The following is a 6751-nucleotide window of genomic DNA, read 5'->3' as shown; positions in this document are numbered from 1 at the left end:
AGAGATATGCTTTCTGAAAGAAACGATGTTTATTTGGGAAAAGAGCATTGCAATGGGAATATGCATGCCACAGCAAACCACGTGTGTATTTAGGGAGGTAATGGAAGACAAACTGGTTCTTTTGAGGTTAAGAGCGAGGTGGTTTTGTTTGTTTGTTTGTTTGTTTGTTTTTTGACAGAGTCTCACTCTGTCTCCTAGGCTGGAGTGCAGAGGTGCAATCTCAGCTCACTGCAACCTCCGCCTCCTGGGTTCAAGCAATTCTTCTGCTTCAGTCTCCCAAGTAGCTGAAGGGATTACAGGCACATGCCACCACACTCAGCTAAGTTTTGTATTTTTAGTAGAGATGGCCTTTGACCATTTTGGCCAGGCTGGTCTTGAACACCTGACCTCAGGTGATCCACCCTCCTTGGCCTCCCAAAGTGCTGGGATTATAGGCGTGAGCGGAGGGTTTTTACTTTGGGTTTTTTTTTTTTTTTTTTGAGACAGGCTGGAGTGCAGTGTATGATCTTGGCTCACTGCAACCTCTACCTCCCGGGTTCCAGTGATTCTCCTACCTCAGGCTCCCAAGTAGTTGGGATTACAGGCACCTGCAAGCATACCTGGATAATTTTTTATATTTTTAGTAGAGACAGGGTTTCACCATGTTGGCCAAGCTGGCCTCGAACTCCTGACCTCATGATCCGTCCTCCTTGGCATCCCAAAGTGCTGGGATTACAGGCATGAGCCACTGTGCCTGGCCAAGAGCAGAGGTTTAACAAGGAAAAGAAAGAGAAAAACTCTCTCTTGCAGAGAGGGATTCGGAGCAGGTCTTCCTAACAAATCTATTTTTTTTTTTTTTGAGACGGAGTTTTGCTCTTGTTGCCCAGGCTGGAGTGTGATGGCGCTATCTTGGCTCACTGCAACCTCTGCTTCCCAGGTTCAAGCAATTCTCCTATCTCAGCCTCCTGAATAGCTGGGATTTCAGGGGCGTGCCACCGCGCCTGGCTAATTTTTTGTGTTTTTAGTAGAGATGGGGTTTCACCCTGTTGGTCAGGATGGTCTTCATCTCCTGACCTTGTGATCCTCAGCCTTTCAAAGTGCTGGGATTACAGGCATGAGCCACCATGCCCAGCCCCCTGACAAACCTTTTAAAAGGAAAAAATGATAAAAATTACATAATGGTTTTGAAAAAAAAATCCTTGGTTACAAACATAAATAACAAAGGTGATGCCAGTCTGAGATTAGACAGGAAGTTAGTTGCTGGGCAGACTTTTTTGCAGAAATGTTGTTCTGTGTGGAAGACTACAATGTCCATTGTGGTTTTGTAGAGTCTTTTTAAATTATCAGGCATACAAGTGTGAAAACTGTCTCTTCATAGTCATCCCTGGCTCTACTCAGCAGGGTGTTTTTTTTTTTTTTTTAAATAGAGACCGGGTTTCTCCATGTTGGTCAGGCTGGTCTCCAACTCCTGACCTCGGGTGATCCACTCACCTCGGCCCCTCAAAGTGCTGTGATTACAGGTGTTAGCCACCATGCCCGGCCAGGGTTTTTGTTTTTGTTTTAACATTTGTGATTCTATTTTGATTCTGACAACTTTCACAACATTAACACAATTACTTTCTTGAGAAGGAGTTGCTTTTTAAAAAAATCTCCTTTCTAATTACTTACATTTCTTCTCTGAAGATACAGTTATATTTTTAAGCACATAGGTAAGAAGCAGCAGAAATCACAGACTTCATTTACACACAGACTTCAGATTCTTGAATTATAAGACACTATAAAATGTTCATGATTACTATTTTTCTAATTTTAAAAAAATGTTCAGAGGTGAGGTTTTGCTATGTTGCCCAGGCTAGATATGAACTGCTGGGCTCAAGAGATCCTCCTGCTGCAGCCTCCTGGGTAGCTAGGATTACAGGTGTGCACCACCAGCACCTGGCCATGTTACTATTTTCAAAGAAATAAATAACAAACTAGAAAATATCCACAGGTAACAGATACAGAAATAAGTGAAATGGGAGTTATGTAAAAGAATAAATAGAACTTTTAGAAATGAAAAGTGTAATAACTGTAAACCCATCAATTGGTGGCTTTAACAGGAGATTAGTGGAGCTTCCAGGAGAATTAGCGAACTCACAGATAAAAATAAATTATCTATGCAAATTAGTTTTTTTTTTGAGACAGAGTTTCGCTCTTTTTGCCTAAGCTGGGGTGCAATGGTGAGATCTCGGCTCACTGCAACCTCTACTTCCTAGGTTCAAGTGATTCTCATGCCTCAGCCTCCCATGTAGCTAGGATTACAGATGCGCAATACCACGCTCGGCCAATTTTGTGTTTTTATTAGAGACGAGGTTTCACCATCTTGGCCAGTCTGGTCTTGAACTCCTGACCTCTGAACTCCTGCCTTGGCTTCCCAAAGTGCTGGGATTACAGGCGTGAGCTACCGCACCCAGCCTTTTTTTTTGAGACAGAGTTTTGCTCTGTCATCCACGCTGGAGTACAGTGGCACAATCTTGGCCCACTGCAACCTCTGCCCCCTGGGTTCAAGCAATTCTCCTGCCTCAGTCTCTTAAGTAGTTGGAATCACAGGCACCCACCACCATGCCCTGCTAATTTTATTTTTAGTAGAGACAGGATTTCACCATGTTGTCCAGCCTGATCTCGAACTCCTGACTTTAAGTGATCCACCTACCTTGGCCTCCCAAAGTGCTGGGATTATAGGATTGAGCCACTGTGCCTAGCCTATGCATATTAATTTAACTTAGATGAATGGACCAATTCCTTGAAAACTATAAACTACCTTTTATGACTTGGATGTTTTCTCCCCACCAAATCTCACGTTGAAAGTGGTCCCCAATGTTGGAGGTGGGGCCTGGTGAAAGATATTTAGGTTATGGGGGTGGATTCCTCATGAGGGGCTTAGTACTTTCCCCACAGTAATGAGTTACTGCTAGATCTGGTTGTTAAAAAGAGCCTGGAATGGCCGGGCGTGGTGGCTCACGCCTGTAATCCAAGCACTTTGGAGGCCAAGGCGGGCAGATTACCTGAGGTTGGGAGTTCAAGACCAGCCTGACCAACATGGTGAAGCCCTGTCTTAAAAAAAAAAAAAAAGCCTAGAATTTCCTCTTCTCTCTCTTGCTCCTTCTCCTGCCATGGGACACACTGGCTCCCCTTCACCTTCCACCATGGTTGTAAACTTCCTGAGGCCCTCACCTAGAAGCTGCACAACTGTAAACCAAATAAGTCTCTTTATAACACAGTCTCAGGTATTCCTTTATAGCAATGCAGAAAAACTAATACAGGCAATTGGGATGGAGGAATGGGGCATTGCTATAAAGATACCTGAAGATATGGAAGCAGCTTTGGAACTGAATAACAGAGAGAGTTTGGAAGAGTTTGGAGGGCTCAGAAGAAGACAGGAACACAAAGGAAAGTTTGGAACTTTGGATGGTGGGTACAAGTTGTAGTGAGCCAAGATCATGCTATTGCACTTCAGTCTGGGTGACGAGCAAAACTCTGTCTCAAAAAAAAAGAAATATTGTAAAGAAATTCCAGGTTTAATTCTTTTTTTTTTTTTTTTTTTGAGACGGAGTTTTGCTCTTGTTACCCAGACTGGAGTGCAATGGTGCGATCTCAGCTCACCGCAACCTCCGCCTCCTGGGTTCAGGCAATTCTCCTGCCTCAGCCTCCTGAGTAGCTGGGACTACAGGCATGCGCCACCATGCCCAGTTAATTTTTTGTATTTTTAGTAGAGATGGGGTTTCACCATGTTGACCAGGATGGTCTTGATATCTTGACCTCGTGATCCACCCACCTTGGCCTCCCAAAGTGCTGGGATTACAGGCGTGAGCCACCACGCCCGGCCCCAGGTTCAGTTCTTTTTAAAATAGTTAAGCATAAAGCTGGATTTAATGTGGAGCCAGATTTCACATACATGCCTGCACTGCTTCACACTATGTTTACTGTTTTGCATGGATAGTGCTGGCACTAGAGTACTTACTGGTCATGTGCCTAGAGTGAATTTCTTGATTGCACAGTACATATGGTGATATTGGTGGACTTAAGGACATTGAATTGTGTATCAGGAATAAGATATTCACTATGTGGAGTTTTGGGGGCTCTGGGTAACACTGTGGCCTCCAGCGTAGAATGAGTATTAAAAATTTAGGGTTGGTCTCCTGTTTATTTGTTTTTGTTTCTAATTTTCATTTGTTTACTGTTTATTTTCCTCTGGGCCTTGCTTGTGTATGCATATATATGTGTATATATATGTGTGTGTATATATATATATATATATATACCACAATTTTTTCTTGTTTCTATTGAAAGGCTTTTATTTGGTTCTGTGAATAGTTATTTTGTTTCCTATGTGTTTCTAGCAGGTCATCATTTGTTTCATTTATCTGGAATTCCTAGGCTACCTTTGTCAGGCCCTCCAGGAACTGATGGAACACACCAGCTTTTTTTTTTTTTTTTGAGACAGAGTTTCACCCTTGTTGCCCAGGATGGAGTGCACTGGCGCAATCTCAGCTCACTGCAACCTCTGCCCCTCCAGGTTCAAGCAATTCTCCTGCCTCAGCCTCCTCAGTAGCTGGGATTACACGTGCCTGCCACCATGCCTGGCTAATTTTTGGTATTTTTGGTAGAGATGGGGTTTAAACCTCATTGGTCGGTCAGGCTGATCTCGAATTCCTGACCTCAGGTGATCCACTTGCCTTCGCCTCCCAAAGTGCTGGGATTACCAGATTGAGCCACCTCTCCCGGTCAGCTTTTTAACATTAAACTAATCTTTTGGATATTAGGCGTCCTGATACTTTAAGTATGTTGAGTATACATTCATAAATAGAATTTGAGTTGTAGGCCAGGCGTGATGGCTCAGGCCTGTAATCCCAGCACTTTGGGAGGCCAAGGCAGGTGGATCATGAGGTAAGGAGTTCGAGACCAGCCTAGCCAACATGATGAAACCCAATCTCTAATAAAAAAAAAAAAAAAAAAAATTGCCAGATGTGGTGGTGTGTGGCTGTAATCTCAGCTACTCGGGATGCTGAGGCAGGAGAACTGCTTGAACCCAGGAGGCAGAGGTTGCAGTGAGCCAAGATCATGCCACTGCATGCCTGCCTGGGTGACAGAGCAAGACTCTATCACGAAAAAAAAGAAGAAGAAAGACCATTAGTTCTTCTGCCTCCCATAAAGATTTAAGGGAATCATGTCTCTCAGAGGGGAAAAGAGGCAGGAGAATAGGGTCTGGAGGCAAGAAACCTAAGGGAAATTTATGCTAACTTCCTAGAACTAAATCAAAAGGAAAACCCCAACTTTCCACGCCCAAGTAACAAAAGCATCAGAGGCTACTCCCTTTGCAACGCTACCTTTTCTGCATGGCAGATGAAAAATCGAAAGTACCTTGATTGGTTCCCTCCTGAAACCAAACCAATCAGATTGATTGTGGGCCACTATTTTATTTACATAGGGAGTACACCAAGTAACCAATGAATTGGTCTAGAGGGTATTTAAACCCCAGAAAATTCTGTAACCGGGCTCCTGAGGTGCTTGCTAGGGCCCGCTCTCACCCTGTGGGGTGTACTTTTTGTTTTAAACAAATCTCTGCTTTTGTTGCTTCATTCTTTCCTTGCTTTGTTTGTGTGTTTAGTCCAATTCTTTGTTCAAGAGGCCTAGAACCTGGACACCCTCCACTGGTAACATTATGGTCCGTTTTAATATTAATGCTGGTCAGCTGTGCCTGAATTCCAACGGGAGGAGGGTATAATGAGCCTTGTCTGACCACCTTTCTCCCATTGTGGCCTGAATTAGTGTTTCAAGTTTATAGAGTGTCCTTGGCTAAAAGGAGGGATCCATTCAGTTGGCTGAGGGGCTTAGAGGTTTTTTTTTTTTTTTTTCGGAGATGGAGTTTTGTTCTTATCACCCAGACTGGAGTGGAATGACGAGATCTTGGCTTACTGCATCCTCTGCCTCCTGGGTTCAAGTGATTCTCCTGCCTCAGCCTCCTGAGTAGCTGGGATTTCAGGAGCCCACCGTCATGCTCAGCTAATTTTTGTATTATTAGTTGAGACAGGTTTCACTACGTTGGCCAGGCTGGTCTCGAACTCCTGACCTCAGGTGATCCACTCGCCTTGGCCTCCCAAAGGGTTGGTATTACAGGCTACAGCCACCGCACCCGGCGATGGGTTTAGAGGTTTTTTGCTTGTTGGTTTTATGGTTTACACTAGGAATATAGAGGTACTTCCTTCACCTTGAAAAAGAGCATCGACAAAACTCCCACAACTAACATCATACTTTATGCTGAGAGATTGAATGTGTTCCCCTTAAAACAGGGAACAAGGGCCTGGCACAGTGGTTCACACCTGTAATCCCAGCACTTTGGGAGGCCGAGGTGGGTGGATTACCAGGTCAGGAGTTCAAGACCAGCCAGGCCAAGATGGTGAAACCCCCATCTCTACTAAAAATACAAAATTTAGCCAGGTGTGGTGGTCGGCGCCTATAATCCCAGCTACATGAGCGGCTAAGACAGAGAATTACTTGAACCTGGGAGGGGGAGGTTGCAGTGAGCCAAGATCACGCCACTGGGTGAGAGAGCGAGACTTGAGTCTCAAGAAAAAAAAAAAAAAAAAAAAAAAACCCAAAACAAAATGGAACAAGGTAAGGATGTCTAATGTTATTATTTTTATTTAACAGAAGTCTGTACAATAAGAAAAAAAAGAAATAAAAAGCAGTCAGCTTAGAAAGAAAAAAACGACTCTCTATTTGCAGATGAAAT

The sequence above is a fragment of the Aotus nancymaae genome, unplaced genomic scaffold (genome assembly GCF_030222135.1).
Source record: "Aotus nancymaae isolate 86718 unplaced genomic scaffold, 86718_ANA_hifiasm-v0.15.2.pri h1tg000007l, whole genome shotgun sequence".
NCBI lineage: Eukaryota > Metazoa > Chordata > Mammalia > Primates > Aotidae > Aotus > Aotus nancymaae.
The sequence above is the reverse complement of the archived record's forward strand: the minus strand, read 5'-3'. Positions refer to the sequence as shown.